Raw genomic sequence first — 24989 nt, forward strand, 5'->3', positions numbered from 1 at the left:
ATATATATATATATATATATGTGTGTGTGTCTGTGTGTGTGTGTGTGTGTGTGTTTAAAAAACAGATCATTTATGGCATTAACACAATTAGTAAACATTAAAATATTAAAATTCATTAAAACTCAGTATCCATCTAAAAATACTCATCATACCATCCACAGAAGTCCACCCCTTACCAATACATAAATACCCGATAGCGGAGAAACGTTCACCTACCTGTGAAAGACAGGCAAGGACAGATCCTGATCTCTTTAGGATTTGAGACCCAAGAAGTTACATTTTATTGCAGAATATACATATAGCTAAACTTTAAAAGTAAGCATTCTACTACAGCGTCACTTGAATATCTCTGAGCCTTAGCCATTTATGTACAGGTAGTGCACATCATCCAACAGATGTATTGATTTTTGCTATTGGGGTACAAGGGAACAAGAAAAGTTGTCATTATAAAATGGAAGTATCGTTAGATTTTTCTATTATTATTTTAAGGCTCAAAAATGGTGTTCGGTACATAATATTGGAATTCTACTTGGGCTCAGAAAATTCCATAGAACTTCCACAATGCAGTTTTGTTTATCCTGATGCATAAGGGTTAATGTATGAGTCCTCCTTCTGCTACTATATGCAACGGATCATACGACTGGACTGTTAGCTCTCTTTGAAGCATTGTTTTCTCAGCTGACAGTAAGAATATAAATGTTTTTATTTAACACATTTTGGGTGGCATTATGTCTGCTTCACAAGACAAAGCAAAGCTGCTGTAGTTGTTTCCTGTTTGTATAAGTGCACACATATTGTTTTCTGTCCCCTCACATTTGTTTCTTCTACTGAAATCACTTCAGTATTTTTCTGCTCATTTCAAAAGCTGCTTATTTTATTATTCGACTCAGCATTCAGTAACTTTTCATTTGGATTCCCTGTGAATAAGTATGAATTAAAAATAACTAGAAAACTTGCACATTTCAACCTAGTTTGATACTTCTATATTCAGGATATATCGTGATATATTTTTGCAAATGATGGCTTTCAAATCCATTTGGTGCTGGATACATGTTTGCTGCATTCAAAAAAATTCCTAATATAAACTTATTTTGTATTATAATTAAAATTCAAATATGAGAGTAATTTGTATAACCTTTCTGGGAAGAAAAATGTGTTTACTTATTTTTACATAATGATCATAATCAACATGTTTAAGTTAATGGTTCTTTTAGTTCCCATTAGAAAGGAACCACGTCTATCTTTGGGAATGGTCATCCTACAAAGAAAATGTGTGGCCAGTCTCTTCTATGCAAGTTAGTTTTTCCTTTAGTGGAAATGCATGCCTTGCAAAGTTTTAAAAAAAACCATGGAGTCTATTTTGACAGTACTATTTTGGCAAAATTCCCCAAGCATTCAAGCTATTATCGTGTAATGAAGTTGTTGTGCATGTTCTAGTTCTGTTTAGATCATATTCCAACTCCGCTGCCTTTGTTTTCCTTTTCTTTCTTTCCCTGTATATAATGTTGCAAATTCTCCTTTTGTTTTTCTTTTCTTGCCTATCCGGGCTTCAGAATCACAAAGAGTGAGATTACTCTTTCATACCTGCCTCCAAGCCTACAGAGGACATGAAAGCTAAATTTCCTTTTTGCCCACTTTGAAGCTATTTTGCAGTTCCTGAAGAAAATAATAGAGAAAATATTCTATATGAGGACATAAACAGGTTCATATGGGATGATCTGGTAGAGGATGTGACCTGGAGGAGTGGGCAGTGTTTAAGTGTGTTCTGGAAAATGCCTCTTTAGATGTTTATGTAGGAGCTGTTTATTGAAGGAATTAGGCCAGCGAAAGGTTTAATTCTCCAGTGGGCTGATATTTTGTTCTTGGGGAGTATGTTGTACATTTCCAAATATATATGCTTCTTTTGATTATCATTTAACTACCTTTCAGATTCACATCAGAATAATGTTGAGATCTGCATGCTTGCACATACAAACACATGGTCTAAATCAGTGGTTCTCAGCATGTGGGTCCCCAGATGTTTTGGCCTTCAACTCCCAGAAATCCTAACAGCTGGTAAACTGGCTGGGATTTCTGGGAGTTGTAGGCCAAAAACATCTGGGGACCCCAGAGAATCACTGGTCTAAATAGTTTTTGTGTGTGTGCGTATACACACACACACACACCCCGTGAGAAAGTAACCCCATTGGGGAAATTCAGGTCTAGATTTCCTTTTCAATGAATGCCAATGAGGCTATGGAAGTTCTAGTAACATGTTTTTTAAAATAAATAAATAAATCAAAATGCAATAATTTAAAATAATGTTGTTCCCAACAAAGCAAATGTTAAGCAGATTTTCAAAGAGAAACTCAAAAAGTGGAAAGGAATGACAATGAATATCTGTGGCCTGATTCATTCTGCGAAACAAAACAAACACCCTACTTGTATAATGGAAGACAGGACATAAATGCTAGGCAAAATGCATGCATGTTGATCAATTTATGATATTTCCCAGCCTTAAAAGAATCCTCTTTTTAAAAGGGTGAAACATCCTGCTTATATACTTACAGCCTTCCATAGGAAATGCTTACTTCCCTTGTTTCATGACATGCTGTAAGACATTCCCTATCCCACTCCCAACCCCCTCACTATAGCTGTGAGTGTATAAGTGGTCCATTTTCCCCGGGGAAGTAGCCAATATTTCTTCCACCAAGTCTCAAATACAGCGGTATGATGGTGCTATTTACTGTGCACTCTTATCTTGTTGCTTTAATGTGCTACTCTGGGAACAAATCAAGCAAGCATCCTGCCGGTTCACCACTAGAAGCAGGTAAAGACATGGAGAATACAATTGTTTTCAGAATGCATCATTGCATTATTTCAAAAGCACAGGGCTGCATTACCAAGTTACGCTGCAGAATTGTGTCCAATCCATAGTGCAACATGAACTTTTGTAAGAATCTGATTTTGTTTCTTTGTACCGTAATATTTCTGTAACTTTACTCTGCCTTCAGTTTATATTTAAAACACCTTCTGTTCATATCCCTTGGAATATCCCTTGACTCACATCCCTTGACTCAGCTTGGCGACTGGTGAATAAATAGCAAAGTGATTGATGCTGATAAACAAGATGGGGAATAGAGTTAAAGGAACTGATCAAATACAGGTATGATCACGGTTAGGCCAGGAATGACTACAGTTAGACCAGAGAAAGTTTTTGTGAGGTTGAGTTACAAAAATGATTTAAATGGGTGTGTTAAAGAGGCGTGTTAGAGTTCTTAGTTTAGTTTGAAAGCATTTTAATTGAGATAAAAAAAATGATGGTCTGTGCACATGAGACAATATGGTGAAAAAAACACTGAGCTTAGACTTTGAGAAACAGGCTTATGGCAACTGGTTTTGTGGGAAGTGTTAAGCCACTGGAAGTGTGTAAAAGGAGGCTGGAGTAACAATATAGTTTAAAAGAAATGAAAACTGTCCATGCAATCACTTGATAAGCTAATCATCTATTAAACCCTGCTCAAAGTGATGACACTGTTGCTTCTTCACTTTCTGATTGAGTGAAGATGGGCAATAAAAATCATCTTCCCCACTTTCCTGAGAATTAGAAATGCTCTGTGTAGGAAACACGAACACTCCAGTAAGTTACCATTTGGTATATGGCATCTATTTAAAACAGTTGGCTCTAAGAGAAGTTTGAAGCTTGACATACATGCCAAAAGGGACAGAAAGCCTGTGCTAGAGATATAAGAAGACAATACGGATATTTGCAGATAGTTAACCTACTTTTCCAGTCGCCAACTCAAGGCATACTCCTCCTTAGCTGCTGCCTATTGTCTTGTCATTTTTGCTGTGAAGACTACTTTTCTTCCCAGTAGCTAATGCTGACTCTTTGCAGTCAAAATAGCCTTTCTCTGCCAGGAGCACATGGGCAGAAGAAGCAAAAAAACTCCTGCAGCTGAGCAGGGAGCTGCAGAGAAAGTAATGTCTTGCTATTATACCCCCAAAACAGGTTGCTTCACTGTGGCATAAGGCAGTACCAGAGGATGCACCATGATGCACCAGATACTACTTGTCCCCCAGTTGTGTATTTCTTCTTTTACCGGGCAGACTATCAAGTTCAAAGTCTAGCCTTTAGTCTTGCTTTTCCCCCCCCCCTCCTGGCTGAGTGGAACAGTCAGCAGTCTACAACTGTACTATCTTTTTATATTTTGTTCAGCAGCGATATTGCTATTAAGATACATGTCCAGAAAGCTCTGCAGTTTATAATGCTATAAAACTTCTCTTTGTGCTATGTGCCTATAAATATATCATGACATTTTGGATGACATCATAAAGCATTGGAAAACCACACTTTATGATGCCACCTAGAACCTTTTAAAATAAGGTATTTGTACATTTACATCCCTGGCATGCACACCCCTCCTTTCACCTCCTTTAGGCTAATTATTAAATTTTAGCCGTGACAGGCCAGGGATGTTGACTTAGGGCCTTTCCGGAGGCTTGTTTTACTGCATCATAGATACGCTGTTGTTACTCAGCACTGCCATTTTGAGAACTAGTTGTAAAGGTATTTTAAATTGCCATTTATTTTCCTGATGGCTTTAGAAGCTGAATCCTCCCTGATGTACCACTCCAGTGAAAGCATTCACTTTGCCTTTTAAAATTTTATTTTGGGGCAGTGGGTGGAAAGTGGTGAACATTAAACTGTTATGGTGAACATAACTGAGGCTTTCTCCAGATGTACCATGTCAGCTTGTCAGACTATATGCACATAGGAAACTAATCAAGGGATGACTCTATGTTGCACGGTTTTACATCTATGGTGCTTCCAAGAGCCGAAACATTTCCATTGATAATGGATTATGGGTCATATGGTAAGGTGATTACTGGTCATTTCTGCAGATCAGTTCAGAAATAGCACCTTATGATGTCACTACTCTGCTTCAATAGCCAGAAGTATTCCCTATTCCCAAGGAGCCCCGGTGGCGGAGTGTGTGAAAGCACTGAGCTGGAGACCGAAAGGTCCCAGGTTCAAGCCGCGGGAGCGGCCGCTGTTAGCTCCAGCTCCTGCCAACCTAGCAGTTCGAAAATATGCCAATGTGAGTAGATCAATAGGTACCGCTCTGGCGGGAAGGTAACGGCGCTCCATGCAGTCATGCCAGCCACATGACCTTGGAGGTGTCTACGGACAACCCCAGCTCTTCGGCTTAGTAATGGAGATGAGCACCAACCCCCAGAGTCAGACATGACTGGACTTAACGTCAGGGGAAAACCTTTATATTTACCTTACCTTTTTCCCTATTCCCATACATGAGGAGCGGCTTAAAGAGCTGGGCATGTTTAGCCTGCAGAAGAGAAGGCTGAGAGGAGACATGATAGCCATGTACAAATATGTGAGGGGACGTCATAGGGAGGAGGGAGCAAGCTTGTTTTCTGCTGCCCTGCAGACTAGGACATGGAACAATGGCTTCAAACTACAGGAAAGGAGATTCCACCTGAACATCAGGAAGAACTTCCTCACTGTGAGAGCTGTTCAACAGTGGAACTCTCTCCCCCGGGCTGTGGTGGAGGCTCCTTCTTTGGAGGCTTTTAAACAGAGGCTGGATGGCCATCTGTTGGGGGTGCTTTGAATGCGATTTCCTGCTTCTTAGCAGGGGGTTGGACTGGATGGCCCATGAGGTCTCTTCCAACTCTACTATTCTATGATTCTATGATTCTATAAGAGGGTGTCTCGTTTCCTCTAGTTTTTTTTTAAAGCCTTGCAAAGGACCTGAGACAATACAACTGGACCCCCCCCCATATTGTAACATTTTCATAAACAATTTCATTGAAGAGAGATAGATTTTCATGTTCCAGCCAGTAGTAGTGTTGTGAAAAGTATAATACCACTCCCTCTAAGCAATGACTGACTTTTTGGGGTGTCATTGAACACTTTCCCTGATCTAAATTGTGAGGCAGAGGCTCGGTCAACACTATGGAGCTACATTTCTTCAAACTAGCCAGATTATCTCATGGGTCATGCTGGTATTTATGGCAGGCATGCAACTAGCAATCCCATGTCCTCTTCCACCTCTTTGCAGTGCCGCACATAAAATCTATTTGGTTATTGGCGGATGATGGAAATCTCTTGTAGTTTAGGATATCTCCCTGCCAGTCACTGCTAGTTCACTGCTGGTTCCCACTTGAATTGCCAGTCATAATAGAAGAGGTCACACATTAATTAGAGGTTAAATCAGATGAAAATGAAAAACTGATCTAAATATTTTTGAGGACAACACACTTGAAATCTGATGGCTAAGTAGAATAGTTTATCTTGTGGCTGCACTGATCTGCACATTAACCAATGCTTAACTCAGGTTTTTCAAGTACAAGTACAAAGGAGCAATCTCCTCATCTAATCAATGCCCAGAGGTTTCAACCATAACTTTGCTCTCAAGACTAACTGATTGTGATGAACTAGTGATCAAGCAGTAGGTCTAAGATGTGGCTTCTGATAAAACACCTTCTCACTCATTCCTAATATATCGTTCTTCTGCAATTTTTCTAAAATGTTTGTGCTACTTTTCTATAATATTTGCACTTATTGACACCTGAGCTCCCACCTCTATCTTCCAATCACATCATCTCTTAGGGTAAGCTAAATGTTCCTTTTAAAAAAGGCTCATGTGACAAAAGAGCTCTCCTTCTGCACCACATCCCATCAGTGATTCATCTCCTCTTCTCATTCAACAAATGAAATCAACATAGCATTTCACACTTTTTGATGACTGAAAATACATAAGGAAAAAGCAGGGGGAGCAACTGACATGGAGTCCTGCTACATCAGCCATGGGTATACCATATCCTTTGCTCAATGAAGGACATTTTTTTGAACCTTGGAGGTCATTCAACAAGATTTATTATCATGTGGCCTTGGGTCACACCAAGCACCCTAAAGGGTTAGTAATTTGTTTTACTTACAGCTATGTTGTTATTATGAAAATCTCTAAACCTTATGTTTGACAACCATAACCTAATTATTATATCTTTCTTGACATTATATACTTGACAATGAAGTTGGTTAGCAAGAAATGATTTTTCAGTCATTTCAATACAGACTCAAAACACCATTTGAAAGTCCAAATACGGAATAAGGATACTAATTGATTCAGATGAAAAGGATGTGTTTTCGGGGTGTGAGGTGGCGTTAAGCAGGTTAAGGTTAAGTTGTGTCCTATTAATGCTAGCACTGTATCCTTTAGCACTTCAAACTGAACTCAAAACTTCAAGAATTCTTCTCCTGTGATGCAAAATAGTTGCAAAGGAGTTCTCTGTTTTTTTTTTTATTAAAGGGATCTTTTTTTTTCATTTAAAAGTGGAATATATGTTTTCTTTAGCTGTAAAAGCACAATCAAGGCAACATGATAAGTGAGTCAGTGTTGTAAAAGTAAAACTAATTTTGCCTTCACTCACATGAGCTATAGAAGGAGGAAGCTTTATTGTCCCTTGGAAGGTGATAAGGCAGAGTAATTGTATATTATACTGTCCTGGAACATCTGCCTGAAGACTGTTGGAGCAATTCATCTATCATGGACAATACAGCATGTTTTGTCTTTCTGCTTTAACCCATCCCCACTTGCTTGGCCTGCACGAAGGTTTTGATAGGGACTTTGCTGGGGCTGGGGCTCACATTAATCAGTCCCCTTGTTCAACACTCCAGCTGACATAATTACAACCTGCGCACAGCAGTTATTCAAGTCGAGTCCTTGTCACTCGTGGTGCGAAACTACACAGCTCAGATCCCGAAGGAGATTGCCTTATCACACAGAACAAGGGCTCACAGGAGTTGAAGAGAATAGAAATGGGAAAATGTCTTCTGGGAGTACTATATATTCCTTTAAAATAAGACATTTGAGAGACTTACAAGGGACAAAGAGAAGCATTGTGCAGACTCTGAAATGAGCCTAGTTATTATTATTTTTAAAGACTGCACAAGCCATTTTGGGGGATGGAGTGGGATTATTAAATGAATCTTGTGGTCTCTGTCTCATATTACTCAGTGGCTCTGACCCATTAGTGCTCATTTATGTTTTCCTCTCTTTCCCTTCCTTCCCCAAATGTGACAGAATGGTCTGTGGGCGTGTAGAATGTTTAAGGATCCGTGAGTGGATATCCCCAGAACACAACTATTCCAAGTGGACATAAAATGACAGCAAAATATGAGTACATCTGGTTGAGAGTTAAAGACAAGAGAAGTAGTTTGTCTCATAGCACTATAGAAATGTGGAAAGGCATGGGCTGCTGTGAGATTTTCGGGCTGATGTTTCACCTGCATCTGTGGCTGGCATCTTCAGAAAACCCAGTGATTCTGGCCATGAAAGCCTGCAGCAACATGGAAAAGAATGCTTTGGCAATATATTTAATCTTTAACCTCTCACCACAAAGATTCCTTGTTTATGCCCATATTGTGTGAGCATAAACAAGAAATCTGGTGAGTGGCAACTTGGATTTCTCTTTTTTTGCATGTCAGGAGTGACTTGAGAAACTGCAAGTCGCTTCTGGTGTGAGAGAATTGGCCATCTGCAAGGATGTTGCCCAGGGGACGCCCAAATGTTTTGATGTTTTTACCATCCTTGTGGGAGTCTTCTCTTGTGTCCCCACATGGAACTGGAGCTGATAGAGGGAGCTCATCCGTGCTCTCCCCGGGCTGGATTTAAACCTGGCCGCCTTCAGGTCAGCAACCCAACCTTCAAGTCACAAGGCTTTAACCCACTATGCCACTGAGAGCTCCTGGATTTCTCTTGCCTCTGCATAATTTGTGAATTGGTGCCCCTCCACTTGAGCTTTTTTACCTGCCCCAAACCCATTGCCATCTTGTTTTATTTCCTACATGCTATTTAATTTCCTGATTCAGAGTCTATCCATGACTTGATTCTGCCCTACTCTTGATTTAATACATTCTCTCGTGTCTTCAATTACCGTGTAACATTTTAATTTTTGAAGTTTTCCATTACTGAATATTTTCAGATGTCTTACCTACATAAGTAATATTACCTAATATTACAGACCTAAGTACTTGATATTATGAATCCAAGTCTGCATGCGAGTCCATGAACTGCAAAATTATACACGGACAACAAATTTTATTCATGTTGCAAATTCCTTTTAATGCTCTGAAATATTTTGAAAAGGTAGTTGACACGACAAGTACTTCATTTATTTTGTGAATATTTTGATAAGATCTGTATCAAAATACATCCTGAGTAAATATGGGGACAGAGTTGGCATCTCTATTTGGGGCAAGGTGTCAGAGACAGAACGCCAGCAAGTAAAACAAAACTCAGTTTATTGAGGTTACAGAACTAAAAACGCCCGTAGGAAACAAAGAACAGGGCAAACACTTGACTTCAGTGTGATAAGTAACAAAAAACAGCTCAGTTTGAGCTTAAACGGTTCAAAGGGATAAACCGGGTTAAACAGAAGTATAATCCAGATTAAATCAAAAGTGCTTACTTCAGCCTGGCAAACAATGCAAACAAAAGAGGATCAACAGGAGTCAGAATGTAAACAACAGACTGGTGGCAGATTCCTCTCTGCTACTCAGAAACAGCAGGAGAATAAACCAGGCTTGTTTATTCCTTCCTGCAGCGAGCGAAAAGCGTGGTCGTAGTCAGGATTCAGTTTAAGGTTCAGCGGCCAACAATATCCAGGTCCAGGCACAGCAGTCAGGGTAACGGCAGTCAGCAGGGTCCCAATCCGGTCCAGAGGTCTATAGCCAAGCGTAGTCGTCAAGAAATCCAAAGGTCTCACCGATAGCCAGCAGAAGGGATAATCCGGAATCGAAGTCAGTCAGTCCATCGTCAATCCAGTGCGAGTAGGTATTGCCCGTCAAAAAGACGACGGAGGTCCAAGCTATCGAGATTAAACACAAGTTGCACAGAGAAAAACCCCGCACAGTTCCTCCCTCCGTCGATGCCCAGTGTCCTTGGTAAACTTACGTATCCAGTAACGAATCACACCCGTCTTCAGGAAGTTCCCCAACAAAAGCCCAAGCGTCCGTCCAGATTACCTTGCCCAACGCAATTAGACATTGGTCCCAAACCCCATTTTATCCCAGTTCAAGCTCATCATCGCTGTCAGCTGCCATCCCAATTCCAGGCGCCCCAACATCATCATCCTCATCAGAGCTTAAGCACCTTTGACTACGCCCCACAGCATCCCCAGCTGTGGATCCCGCTCCATCCCTCCAGCCAGTCCATGGGTCTGATCCTGCAACCCGCCAATCACCTCCCATGCTTTCATTGCCTGTTTCCCCAACACCCAAATCCTCCCTCACACGAGTCCATTCCATGTCGTCCTCCTCCGAGCTGGCCATCTCTTCCTCCAAACCCTCAGAAAAACCCTCAAATGAGTCCTCATCTGTCGGGTCTGTAAACAAATCCCGGGGCCGTTTTCTTTCACGCTCCTCGAAAGAGTCTGACTCTCGAGGAGTCTTATGACCCCTTCTTCTATTACCAGAGCCCGAAGGCTCAACCATAACACAAGGTCTTCTACCCATCTCCTCCTATAGGGATGATGGATATAAGATCTTGCCAAAAACCTAGGTTCCCACACATCTAATTGGGAAATGTTATCACAGAACATAATCACACAAGCCACAGTATTAGAGGTGCTTTCACTTTCTCTGTTTAACTGTATTTATATGGAACTCATAAAATAAATATCTCATAAGAAATGTGGGATATCTCGGGTGAAGCCAGCTTTGTATTCAGCAAATGAATCTGAGCAGGTGAAATGAAATGAAAGAGACAGAGGAAGAGAGACTTGCTCTCTGTCTTTGGCGGCACAAGATGGGGAAGGCAGCACAATAGCTAAAGGAAATAATCATTTAGAGTAGAGGTGATGGAGACAGTAGTGCTTTGGACACTCGACCAGGCAGTAGATCAACAGGCTTTTCCCTTGAGGGAGCTATGTCTGCTACAAGAGTGGCTGAAGGAACTGACACAAAGGGCCAGTTGGAAGAAGTACCATCTGCATGTAGGATTGACAGGCAGCCTTCAGGGGGTGTTGCTTTCATTTCTGACTCCAGCAAAGTTAGGAGTCTCTTTTCATCTCATTCCAGTATGCAGAATCTACAGCCTTTTGTAAACTCCATCTTTACATTTAAATCAGTGAGCATGCTTGTACATTTCTGAGGAAATGCTAAAGGAGGGTGGGAAGCAATTCCTCTTTCATTGTTACTTGACAATTTCAAGGTATTTTTCCCAATGAGATGTGTGTGTGTGTGTAAAATATTTGGTAGTAAGCAAAAACTACCAAAAGGTTTGCTAAATTCTTCCATACCCTCTGGCCAACCTGTTTTTAAGTATAGGTTGGGCATCCTGTATCTGAAATGCTTAAGACCAAAAGTGGGTTTGGATTTTGGATTTTTTTCAGATTTTGGAATATTTGTGTATGTGTGTGTATGCACATAACCTGAAGGTGATTTTTACACAATATTTTTATGAATGTGTACCCAAAGATTGTGTACAGTGAACAATTAGAAAGCAAAGGTATTACTATCTTAGCTATCTACTACTACTATCTCAGTAGACAATTTTGGAGTATTTCAGTTTTCAGAATTTTAGATAAGGGATGTTCAATCTGCAAGGCCTACTACATAAATCCACTATCATTTTAATAGCATTTTAAGCAGCTATGGTAACTTCGTTCATATTTATAGGATCACTTGCAGATTATGTGGCTAACCAACAGTTGACATCAAATAGACTACATTCCCTACATAGCCCCTCAAAAGGTTTACTGGTCAGGTTTCCTTTTGAATCAAGGTCACACTACTGTAGACTTACATAGTTCGGGCTGCTCTGTTAATTTATCTTTCTTTCAGTTCCCAAATTGTTGCCTCCCTCTTTTCTTCTTGTTTTTAATTAATTGTAGATATGAGTTAGAATTTTCTAGTAAAGTGGACCTTGGAGCTAAAGAAAATAATGTTGCAATGCTCACATCCGTTGGTCAAACTGGACACAATGAAAAATAAATATAATTAACAAGTTCTAGGAAAGAAGGATTAAGAAATTGTTGTTTTGTGCCTTTGAGTCCTTTCTGACCTATAGTCAACCCAAGGCAAAACTATCATGGAATTTGGGGGGGGGGGGGATGTTTCTTCAGAAGGAGGTTGCCTTCGCCTTCCTCTAAGGATGACAATGTGTAATTTGCCCAAAGTCACCCAGTGAGTTTCCTAGGTAAAGGTAAAGGTTTCCCCTGACGTTAAGTCCAGCCATGTCTGACTCTGGGGGTTGGTGCTCATCTCCATTTCTAAGCCGAAGAGCCGGCATTGTCCGTAGACACCTCCAAGGTCATGTGGCTGGCATGACTGCATGGAGCACCGTTACCTTCCCGCCGGAGCGGTACCTATTGATCTACTCACATTGGCATGTTTTCAAACTGCTAGGTTGGCAGAAGCTGGAGTTAATAATGGGCGCTCACTCCGCTCCCGGGATTTGAACCTGGGACCTTTCGGTCTGCAAGTTCAGCAGCTCAGTGCTTTAACACACTTCGCCACCGGGGCTCCTCTTAGTGAGTTTCCTAGTGGTATTCAAACCCTGGTTTCTGTGACACTCTCCTGCTGAGTGCGAAGAAGATGAGGGAGAATGAGCTCATATGAATTCAGTGGCTTCCTTAGGGGTGTACATGGTGGGGTAGATGCAAGAATAGGGTGGAGAAGGAAAGAGTGAAAAGGAACTGGTTGTCAGGGCAGGTAGGGTAGTCTAAAAAAACTAGTGTGGTGGCTGTGTTTGAGGTGCGCACAGGTGCGGTAGAGAGAGTGATGGAGAACTTGATGTGAGGGCGAGGAGGAGAATCTACATTTACTTCTGGCCCCGCCCAGCTTCCCCCTGCGCTGGCCCCATTGTGAACAATGAGAACATGGGTAGCCACGCATGTTCTTAGGACTTCATCCTGGGATACTTCCAGGACAGAGTCCTGCCGGAAGTAGCCCACTGGAGTCATTCACATGACGCAAGGCTACTTCCAGCAAGACTCCGTCCTGGAAGCATCCCAGGATGAAGCCCTAAGAACATGCGTGGCTACCCATGTTCTCATTGTTCACAATGAGGCCAGCGCAAGGGGAAGCTGGGCAGAGACACTTTCCCCTGTGTGATGCAGAAGGCGGAGAAGTGGGGCACGGAACGACGATTTCTCCCACTGCCCCACAGATTAGCCATGCTGCCCGGCGAATTCCTGCACTGTCGCCTGTGTTAGGGACTTCAATGTGATAAGGTCCTAAGACTTGTGTTGTGTCAGCCTTTGGGGTGCGCATGGGGTTAAAGGATTGTGTGGCAAGGGAGAAAGTTAAAGGTGAATAAGTTGTCAGTGTGTTTGGTAGTGACTGTCTTCAGTTTATGCTTTAGCGATGATTATGATGATATTTATTTATATCTAGCTTTTACCTCTTGATCAGGTCACAAAGTGGCTCACAACATTAAAAAATGATAGAATTGAACATCCACAGCATACACATGTTAAAATAGAATTAAACATACAATTCTGTCAGCTCACCACAGCCGCTCCTGAATGAACACACGAGACTCTCTGTGGTATCACCAGGGACTTTTACTGTAGGAAACATGAACATCAGAAAAGCCAAGAATGGGAGGCTCCGGCCAACCCTCCTTTATATACCCTCCCCCTCACTTGAACAGTATCTTCCCGCTCAGTAAAACCCCACGCAAATTCCCCGCCAAGTCCATCAGCCGTTTCTCCTCCGAGTCCTGGGACGCAGGTGTCTTATCAATGTCAGTGACCCTGAAACTCAGAGCCACATCCAGGCTCTAGTAGCAGGGTTCTGACATGGCGTCCTCCTCCCCTTCGTCCTGGAAGGAAAAGATTAAACACAACTATTGTTCTCCGCTGTCCAGAGTTCCTTCATACTTTTTTAACAGGCTGCAATGGAATACCGGGTGTACCTTTCCTAGGTCCTTTGGTAGCCTCAGCTCATAGGTCACTTCGTTTATTCTTTTTGCTACCCTGAATGGCCCTATATAGCGTGGAGCCAATTTCTTGGATGGGAACCCCAATTTCAGGTTTTTTGTGCTCAGCCAAACCAGATCTCCTTCGCCCAATTTGTCCCCCTCTCGGCGCCTACGATCCGCAAAGAGCTTGTACTTCTTTTGTGTTTCCCGCAATGCCTCCACCACGGTCTGCCACCCTTGCTTAATTTTGGCCGGCCATTCCTCGTCGGTCTGGCCCTCCCCTTCCTTCCACTCGGGTAGCCTGGGGAAAGGTGCCACCTCCTGTCCGTATACTATTTCGAATGGGGCACGACCTGTGGCCGAATGTACGGCCCCGTTAAAAGCCATCTCAGCAAACGGAAGAAGGTCCGCCCAATCATCCTGTCTATAATTGGTGTACATCCTTAAGAATTGGCACAGTGTCTGTTGGGTACGTTCGACCCCCCCGTTGGTCGCGGGATGAAAGGCCGAGCTCAGGTTCCTTTCTGCTCCTAACAGCTGTAAGAATTTTCCCCAAAATTTTGCAGTAAATTGGACTCCCCGGTCACTAATTATCTTGTCGGGACACCCATGTAGGCGATATACATGCTTCACATACAAATCAGCAAGTTTTTCAGCTGACGGGAGTTTTGGCAGAGCCACAAAGTGTGCCTGTTTTGAGAATAGGTCCAATATTGTCCAAATGTATCTGTGGCCTCTGCTGGGGGGTAGTTCGCCTACAAAATCCATGGCTACGCATTCCCATGGCCTCATGGGCTCCACCACCTTCTGCAATAGCCCCTGGGGCTTCCCCGGTGGTGTTTTTCCCTCTGCACATAATTCACACTGCGTGACGTACCCCCTGGCGTCTTTCCTCATTCCGGGCCACCAGCATTGTTTGGCCAACAGTTTAATAGTCCTGGTGGGGCCTAGATGACCCGCACCCTTGTTATCATGGTACTTCCTTAACATTTCTCGTCTTAAACATTCAGGAATATACAATTTCTTATTTACAAACACCAAATCCCCACACAATTCTCCCTTTTCTTTGTTTGTTTGTAACCATTTGTCCATTCCATACGCTCGCTTCAACTCTTCCTCCCATATTTCTCCTCCCCCCGTGGAAATGGCAGTACGTTTGTTTTCTTTGGCCGCTTGTGCTCGAGTTAGTACTGCCAGGCCCCATTGCTTATCAAGAAAAATACTCCCTTCAGATTCCTGAATTCCTCCCCCGTGCTGAGGCATCCGAGAGAGAGCGTCAGCGAGTATATTATGTTTCCCCTGGAAGAATCTGAGTCTGAAATCAAAACGGCTGAAATATTGGGCCCATCTAATTTGCTTCGCTGATAGTTTACGAGGGGATCTTAGATACTGTAAATTTCTATGGTCAGTCCACACCTCAAACGGTGTTCCACTTCCTTCCAGAAAGTGTCTCCAGCACTCTAGTGCTTTTAGAATCGCTAAGGCTTCTCTCTCCCAAATCGGCCAGTTTTTTTCTGTATCGCTAAACTTTTTTGACAGATAGCCACATGGCTTCAGGTTCCCCCCCTCGTCTTTCTGTAGCAGAACTGCCCCATATGCCCGGTCTGACGCATCGCAATGTAATACAAAGGCTTTAGACATATCAGGGTGCTGTAGGACAGGCTCCTCAGTAAAACGCTTTTTAAGGGCTTCGAAAGCTTCCTGGCATTCTATTGTCCAGGTCAGTTTGGCCCCTGGGGCCTTCACTTTGGCTGTTTCTCCCCTACCTTTAGTCTTTAACAAATCCGTTAATGGCAAAGTGAGGCGCGCAAAGTCCTTGATAAATGTTCTATAGAAGTTTGCGAACCCTAGGAAGGATTGCAGCTGCTTCCGTGTTTTGGGGGCTTCCCACCCCCTCACGTCTTCTACCTTCGCAGGGTCCATCGCCACTCCCTGGGAGGAAATCCTATACCCCAGAAAGTCTATCTGGTCTTTATTGAACTCGCACTTGGCAAGCTTCGCATACAGTTTTGCTTCTCTCAACTTTTGCAGGACTTCCCTGACTAGTTCTATGTGTTGCTCCTTAGTCCGAGATACTAACAATATGTCATCTAAAAAAACAAAGACTCCCTTGTACAACAATGGATGCAACACTTCGTTGATTAATTGCATGAACGCGGCGCCTCCGCCGCACAAACCGAAAGGGAGCACACGATAATTGAATAATCCGAATGCACAGGAGAAGGCCGTCTTCCACCTGTCCTCTGGTTTAATCTGCAATTTATGGTACGCTTCAATTAAGTCCAATTTAGTGAATATCTGTCCCTCCGATAGCTGGGCGATCAAGTCCTTCACTAAAGGTAGGGGGTATTTATTTCCAGAACTGATTGCATTCAGGCCCCTGTAGTCAATGCAGAGCCTCAGCGTTTGGTCCTTTTTGCGCCTGAACAACACAGGCGCCCCTAGAGGGGAATTTGAAGGCTCTATGAAACCCCTCGCTAGGTTTTTATCAATGTATTTTCTCAGTTCCTCCTTTTCCCTAGCCGACATTGGGTATATTTTTGCCTTAGGAAGCTCTGCTCCTGGGACTAGCTCTATCTTCACTTCAACTCTCCGCTTCGGTGGGAAACTGTCTGCTTCCTTCTCATCAAATACGTCCACAAAATCCCGATACTCTGGGGGTAATTTATCTGCCAGTTCTGCTATCCTGATAGAGTCTTCCTCCCCCCTTTTCCCCGGCTCCCTCTCCACTTCCTGGCTCCCTCCTTCCAACTTCATCCTGAAGATCATGCTCTTATCCTCCCAGTTGATTTGCGGGTTGGCCTGCCCCAGCCATGGCATGCCTAGTATAACATTATAGCTGGCTATTTGTGATATCACAAATGACACCTTTCCTTCCCAACTCCCTATCTTACACTTTACATCTTCGGCACTGTACTTAGCTAATGATCCCGATGCTGTGGATCCGTCCAACTGCGAAAAAGCTATTGGGGATTCTAGGTTCGTTCTTTCGCATCCCAATCCCTCGGCTAATTCAGGGGAGATGATGTTCCTGGAACATCCACAATCCACAAATGCTTTGCAGGTTGCTTGTTTGCTGCCACTTTCCAGCTGAATGGGGACCACTATCATGGCTTTGTCCTGACTTACCAACCCCCCCGAGTGGTGCCTCATCGGTGGTTCTTCCTCGGCGCGTTTCCCTGCCACGGCTCTTGGTTTGGGCGGGCCTCCGCCTTCCCCTTTTCTCTGCCAGCACTCGGCAGCCCTGTGGCCCAAACGGCCGCACACGAAGCAGCCCCTCCTGCTGGTGCTCACGTTCCCTGTCGGCTCCGTTCTCCTCCCGGCTGGGGTTGATCCCTCCTTCCGGCTCCCCTCTTTCATCTGCGGCCGCTGCTGTAGCCCTCCTCGGTGCCTCCTCGCCTGGGCCAGCGATGTCTCGATGCGCCCCGCCAGCTGAATCCATCCGCGCAGTGTGTCAGGCTCATCACGATGCACCGCCCAGGAGAGGATCTCCCGCCTGAGCCCCTCTTTGAAGAGTTCTATCTTTGTCACTGCAGACCATTCCGGCACCTTTTCAGCGAGGCATTGGAACTCCTCCGCATACTCAGATACCGACCTCTGCCCCTGGGAGACGGTCTTCAACTCCTCCCTCGCCCGGATCTGCTCCAGTGGATCTCGGAAACGGGTCTCCAGGGCCCCCATAAAGCGTCGGAGTGACCCCAGACATGGGTCGCGCCGCGCGTGTAGTTGAACGTACCAGCTGGCCGCTCCCCTCTTCAACACTGCACCAATGGCCCGTACCCGGCTGGATTCCGTTCTAAAAGTGTGGGCATTGTCCTCCATATAGCCCCTCACCGTGGTCAGGAAAAAATCCAGTTCAGAGGACTCTCCCCCAAACTCGATCCTTAGTTCCTCTCGTCTCGGTAGGGGTCCCTGTGGTGGCAATCCCCAATTCTCCGCCCGTCGCAAGCCCCCTTGCGGGCCAGTGGGCCCCGCTGCTGCTTCCCTTTGTCCTGTGCCACGCCCGGCATTCGCCAGGGGCACCAGGGTCTCAGTTGGGAGCGTAGCCGGGATTCTCGGAGGCTTTTCCCCTTCGTCGTCACTCTCCTCCACCCGCGTCAGGCTCGTTTGGATCTTGGGCCGGGCACCGGGCTCCTTTCGCATTTCCCTTCCCTTCGGTGCTGGGAGGTCTGCAAAGCCCTGGCTGCTTCCCATGCTCACGTCCCACATTGAGCTAGCCCGGAGTTCCCTTCCTCGCTCCGGCTCCGCCAAAACCGCCAGGCGCTCCATCGCCCTCGACATCACTGCCAGGGTGGTCTCCATCGCCGACATCCTCTCCTCCAGAAACACCATCTTTTGCGGGCCTGGGGAAGGTGAACCTTCCTCTCCTCCGGTGCTATCTCCCCGCACCACTCCGCGCCTCTGGGTTACCCCATTTGGCTGGGCATAAGCGGTGGATGACGCCAGGGCCGCCAGCTGGTGGAACTCAGCGTCCGTCTCGGGAGTTGCCCTTTCCGACCTTCCTCCTCCGGCGCCCAAGAGCTCTTCATCCTCCACTTGCATGTTACACCTCACCGCTACAGCGGGATGGTGTCCGATTTCTTGGCTTAGTGTCAGCTCACCACAGCCGCTCCTGAATGAACACACGAGACTCTCTGTGGTATCACCAGGGACTTTTACTGTAGGAAACATGAACATCAGAAAAGCCAAGAATGGGAGGCTCCGGCCAACCCTCCTTTATATACCCTCCCCCTCACTTGAACAGTATCTTCCCGCTCAGTAAAACCCCGCGCAAATTCCCCGCCAAGTCCATCAGCCGTTTCTCCTCCGAGTCCTGGGACGCAGGTGTCTTATCAATGTCAGTGACCCTGAAACTCAGAGCCACATCCAGGCTCTAGTAGCAGGGTTCTGACACAATTCTATTAAAATAATTTAAAACACTTATAAACAGCTAAAATAATCAAATACCCTACACCACACCCTGATTCTTAGGTCCCTTACACACAGCCATATAACCCAGAATATCAAGGCAGAAAATCCCACAATGTCTGCTTTGAAGTGGGTTATCTGAGTCCACACTGCTATCTATTTCAGTTCAAAGCAGATAAAGTGGGATTTTATTCAGCTGTGTGGAAGGGGCCTGACTTTCAAACTTTCTCCTTTAAAAGCTTGCCTGAACAAAAAGATTGTAACTTGATGCCAGAGGGGCAGCAGGGATCCCTTCTTGATCCTTTATATAAGAGGCTTAAACATCTACATTTTTGGTATCTATGTGGGGTCCTGGAGATGCAGAAGGCCCACTGCATTCATTTGTAATTTCATCCTTCTATTCCATATTTTGGGAGGAAATTCAGCAAAGCATTTTCCCCCAACAGTCAGGTACTATGAGAATATTTTTCCCAAATTTTGTAGCAAACTTTATCAGCTAACATTCTCTTTTGGATGTGATACTGAAGAAAAGTTATCTGCATCTCTTTCTTTGGAAAATGTCTAAGAATGTACTCATTCGCTTTTAAAATGTAAAGATTTCAACAATGCTTACAGAATAGCTCCCTACTTAAATGTTCATTTTTACTATAGTAATCTTGATGTGTGTCCCCCCCCCCTTTTTTTTTTTACACTTGAGAAACCGGTGTGCTATGAAGGCAAGCGTGAATGTGTGTATATGGTCATAGCTGCCATTTGGACATACAACTTTTGCTGAAGGGAGACTGGGACAAGAGCAATAACTTATCAGTTTTCTCAAGCATTTCAGCACTGATGCACAGGTTCTTGCTCCTACCCTACAGGCCTCTGCTACTTTATAGCAGCCAGCATTGGACATCTGTCACACATACTGTATGTCATAACAAATAGATCATAAAAAACCCCTTGCAAAGCCACAAAGGCAGAAAAAGCTGAAAGCATTGTTACCACGATGCACTAGCATATTACTCCAATACTGTCAGTATTAATTCCAGCCAGGTTTTGATGATTTTCCTTATGAAACATTGGGGTGTCAAGAGAACTTAAAATCCATGAATATCAACATTTGTGGATGGGTTTTGTGTACGGAGGGAGGGAGTTAGGTTGTTTCTATTTTCCCTGGTATTGTCATTGATTCTGCACAGTGAGCATGTGTAGCTGTATTTTGATTGCTTGGCATTGTAATGTAAGTTCATATTAAGACTGTCCAGAAATCTTCAAACTTGACCTTAGTAACCTTTTTGTGTGTCTTCCTCTTGGCTCTGCAAGAATAATGGTAATGCTCTCTGGGAAAGCATGAATAAAACAGGAGGTTATCACTTCTGATAAGCTGTCGAACATGAATCCTAGTACAGTAGAGTCTCACTTATCCAACACTCGCTTATCCAACATTCTGGATTATCCAACGCATTTTTGTAGACAATGTTTTCAAGACATCATGATATTTTGGTACTAAATTCATAAATACAGTAATTACTACATAGCATTACTGCATATTGAACTACTTTTTCTGTCAAATTTGTTGTATAACATGATGATTTGGTGCTTAATTTGTAAAATCATAAACTAATTTGATGTTTAATAGGCTTTTCCTTAATCCCTCCTTATTATCCAACATATTCGCTTATCCAACATTCTGCTGGCCCGTTTATGTTGGATAAATGAGACTCTACTGTACTACTATTTCAGTTTTATCACAGGCCACTGTTGCTGGTCCTCATATTTGACGAGATGGCATTCTTATTGCTCTTCTCTTTCTACCTTCTTTCTCAACAAGGAGGAGGTCACTTTCTCTGAAATAGCAGGGATCCAATCTGATATTGGATCAGGCAATCTACTCTGCTTTTGAGGAGACAGCAAGATCTCAGTTGTTCTGTAGTGTGCACTTAAATCTACTTTTTGTCTTCATCCCTACCACATTATGTTTATCTGTTATGTACAATACAGTGTTTCTTACTGGTACATATGTAGGAAAAGCCTATGGCAGCACCTATGGGCACTTTAACATTGACAGTATAATCCATTCTGGAACTGGATTAAACCAAACTGGTTTTGCTGTTGGGAGGCTGGGATGGTGGCCACAATATCAGCTGATTGAATGTCAGAACCGAACCCAGGAATTGCAGTATTCGCAACTAGACAACCATTGGAAAATGTTTGTTTTTTAAAAGTCTGAACAAACTGTGTCACTGACAGGATGATCTCTCTTTTAATATTACATCTGTCTTAGAGAATGGAATGGACTCACAGAAGTAAACTTTGGTGTAAATTGATGTTTTGTTTTGTAAATTTACATATATAAAGTGATTGGGGATGGCATTTAATTTCATTGTATGACGTACAATGACAGTAAAGTTATTTTATTGGGTCATGATGTGCCCTATCAGCTTCTTAATTGAGATTCCTTTTTTAAATTCTTCATTGACCACATATCCTCAACTGTCCCAATTTGACAGGGACAGTCCTTATTAATTCTCTTTCATCCCTCCTTTTCAGCTGCCTTTAAAATGTCCTAGTTCCTCTCATCTCTTCTTACTTTCCCTCTTTATTCCCAGTGTATAGTAGACCTTCCTAATGCCGTGTTCCTCATGTTGTGGTGACCCCCAACTATAACATTATTTTCGTTGCTACTTCATAACTGTAATTTTGTTACTGTTATGAATGTTAATGTAAATATTTGATATGAAGGATATATTTTCATTCAAGGGACCAAATTTAGCACAACTACCCAATACGCCCAAATTTGAATACTGGCGGGGTTGGGGGGGATTGATTTTATCATTTGGGAGTTTTAGTTGCTGGGATTCATAGTTCACCTACAATCAAAGATCATACTGAATTTCACCAACAATGGAATTGAACCAGACCTGGCACACAGAACTCCCATGACCAACAGAAAATACTGGAAGGGTTTGGTGGGCACTGACCTTGAGTTTTGCAATTGTAGTTCACCTACATCCAGAGAGCACTGTGGACTTAAACAATGATGGATCTGGACCAAACTTGGCACAAATACTCAATATGCCCAAATGTGAACATGGGTGGAGTTTAGGGAAAATAGACATTGACATTTGGGAGTTGTAGTTGCTGGGATTTATAGTTAACCTAACAATCAAAGAGCACTCTGAACCCAGCCCACAATGAATCTGCACCAAACTTGGCACACTGCCTACAAACTTGGCAAACCCTCTGGCACCCCCTTGCAACCCCCTCCCCCCAGGGTACCGATCCCCAGGTTTAGAAATGCTGCAGTAGACCATCTTATCCATGGATGCGATATCCATGGTTTCACTTACCCATGCTCCAAAAAATATCCCTCATCCCAAAAGTGTTTGTAGGCTTCTCTAGATCCTCTAGTGTGATTCTGTTGTATGCCTCCAGCGTGGTTTCAGGTATCCACCAGAGTATATGTTTTGGGATGTATCTCCCAAAATATGGGAGGCGTCCTATGCTTTTTGCTGTAAATTGAGTTCAAAGTGCAAGAGTAGTTTACACTCCACTCACACAGGAAGGGGAAGAGAAGGAATGGAGCTTTGCTTTTCCCTATAGACTCAGGCAAAAGCAGACCTCTCCAGACAATCATAGATTATTTGTTTTTCCTTATTAATAACTTTTGTCATCTTGATAACATTCTGATGCTGATTGACTCCTACTCATATTTTTTATCTGTGAAATATCTGAGGTGTCAGATTAGAGTGATGAGGTAATGGCTGGACACTTACATCACAGTGCAAAAAACTAAAGTATCTACTGGAATTACCTCATTCTCCTAATGAAGTGGGGGGGGGGGGCTTATGACCCGAATGATGAACATCCTGAATGTCGTTTCAGTATCAGGCTTTTGTGATCAACAAGAGCAAGGTTTTTATAAAAGTTTCTAGTCAACATAGCAGTTTCCAAAATCCGAAATCCTAGCTACTATTATGCCAAATCTCTCAAATCTCCAAGTCTGTGGTTTTAATATTATTTCTCAATTGTCTTTTTGCTCTCCTTCATTGCACTGCTCATAGAGGCCTTATTGCACAAGGAACTTTTAATATATTCAGCATGTCTCAATCCTGTTTGCCTCACAGTTTCAATTCAGAATTTTAATTTTTTTGTATACATTTCAGTTTGCATTGTTCTCAAAAAATAATATTTCTGGACATTATCTCCTGAAACTTGGGAACTTTAGAATAGTTAAAATGGCTACTTAAAAACTTTCATCATCCATCCTCACACAGATGCTATGCTTAACTACAACATTATTTCCAAAAATGCCAGGATGTCATTCTGATTTCTTTCAGTTTTGACAGAATTCACATGCACCATAGCTGTTTCAAGGTTTGGCATCAATCAAAGAAAGAGAAGATGGTACAAATGTTTAGTTATTAGTATAACTAAGCCCACCCTATTAGCAAAAAGATGGGCTATAAAAAAATCTTGTACATCTTAACTTTAAGGAGGCATAAAAATGTAAGAATGGCTTTCAACCATGTCCAGGTTAAATCAGAATAACACTTGGATAAAAATTCAAGTAGTGGCTAAAACAACAGTTACAAATAAAACTGAAAATTTGAAAACATTTCATAATGTTTGTTAATATCCATGGCTTTAATACATTATCCATTCAAATACAATTCTATAAACAATCCTTATGAAACCTTCTTTCTTTTTTTTGCTAAACAAACATATCAGTTATAATGCCATTTCTGCAAGGCATTCCTACCCTACAGTAATGGCTGGCTATGTAAAATTGCTTCAGAGCTCAAAGGACCAGGAGTTCCTCTTAATTACGATGAATATGATAGCTGTCTTCTCTGATGTCCCCGCCACATGTTATTATCTAGCAGATGTCCATGACAGAAGGTAAACTTAGATAGCACCATAAGGCGGATATCAACTTTATGTGATCACCTTATAAGAGTGAACCCCTGCATTTAATCGACCTGCCTCTTGTAGATATTTTAGGAAAGCTGTCATTTTAGCCAAGATTTGTTTAAAATATCCAGATTGCTCCTAAAAGTTTCAAGACAGCAGGTGTGTGCTCACTCTTATCTGTATAGCTACATTCTTTCTCACAGGTTTCTTTTTGCTGCCTGTTTTTTCATTTGACCTCTACTTTTGTTGGATTTTATATTCTTAACTTGCTAGTGTTAAAGACATTAGAGTCAGGATTGTGTTCCCACACTGATAGGCTGTGCAGTGAAATTGAGAACCTAATATGTTTGCACATGTTCACAGATTTCTTCTGGCACAAATTCAGGCATCAGCTTTGACCTCATATGCACTGACCTTTTAATGCAGTTCCAAACCGGTATTGAAGAAAGTGGTTTCTCTGTGTAGATCATTCCTTAGGAAATTCCAGAACCAGCTTGAAGATGGTGATGCACAAACTGTAGAGCACTGATGTACATTAAGGAATTGCTTTTGTGGGAGTATGTTGTCCGGCTACCATAGTTCGAGGCTAGCTTTGAACTGCATTAAATGGTCAGTGTAGATGGGGCCTATATCTTGGAGGGTGCTGTTCTGATCTTACCACAGGCAACTGGTTGGTTCCTGTGTCGTCCTTCTCATAGGTTGCTCATTAGCAGCTATTTCCCACTAATGGTTGGCTGATGTGTGAACAGAAATCTGGACCAGTTAGGCCTTTGATAACATACATATATTAATGGGCCAAACATTTTCTAGCCTAGATTGTCTGGGCAATAATCCTTCTAAGGTACTCCCCAGCTAGTAGCACTGCAGAAGTTAAACAAGAGTGGAATCGAATGGTAGGACTATTTCCAGTTATCCTAGCAGCTGGTTCATCGTAATGACCTATTTTGTGGCCATGCTAGTTGCTGGATGTGGAAACAACCTCTCTTGTCTAGCAGTCCTTCATAATGCCATCCATCTTGACCACCAGGAATCACTTTATGTATAAAGCAGGGTTGTACCTTCATTCCTCCTTAAAATGTATTAAAATTGAAAGTGTAATGTAGAGCTAATGTCAAATATAAGTGGAGCTGTGTGGGTTTTTATCCTAAGTATTTCTATTTCATATTTGCTTGCAGTATTGGCATACTAAAACAGTGTCACCATCCGTTTTTCTGAAAAGGCGGTAGATATGTGCCCCCAATGTTTTTTTAAAAA

General features: G+C 42.9%; 1 protein-coding gene across 1 annotated transcript in view; it reads left to right on the forward strand.

The window, feature by feature from the left end:
* Positions 1 to 24989, forward strand: part of znf407 (zinc finger protein 407) — a 394840-nt gene that overhangs the window by 257824 nt on the left and 112027 nt on the right. The window lies entirely within an intron of this gene.

The sequence above is a fragment of the Anolis carolinensis genome, chromosome 4 (assembly GCF_035594765.1).
Source record: "Anolis carolinensis isolate JA03-04 chromosome 4, rAnoCar3.1.pri, whole genome shotgun sequence".
In the NCBI taxonomy this organism is placed as follows: Eukaryota; Metazoa; Chordata; class Lepidosauria; order Squamata; family Dactyloidae; genus Anolis; species Anolis carolinensis.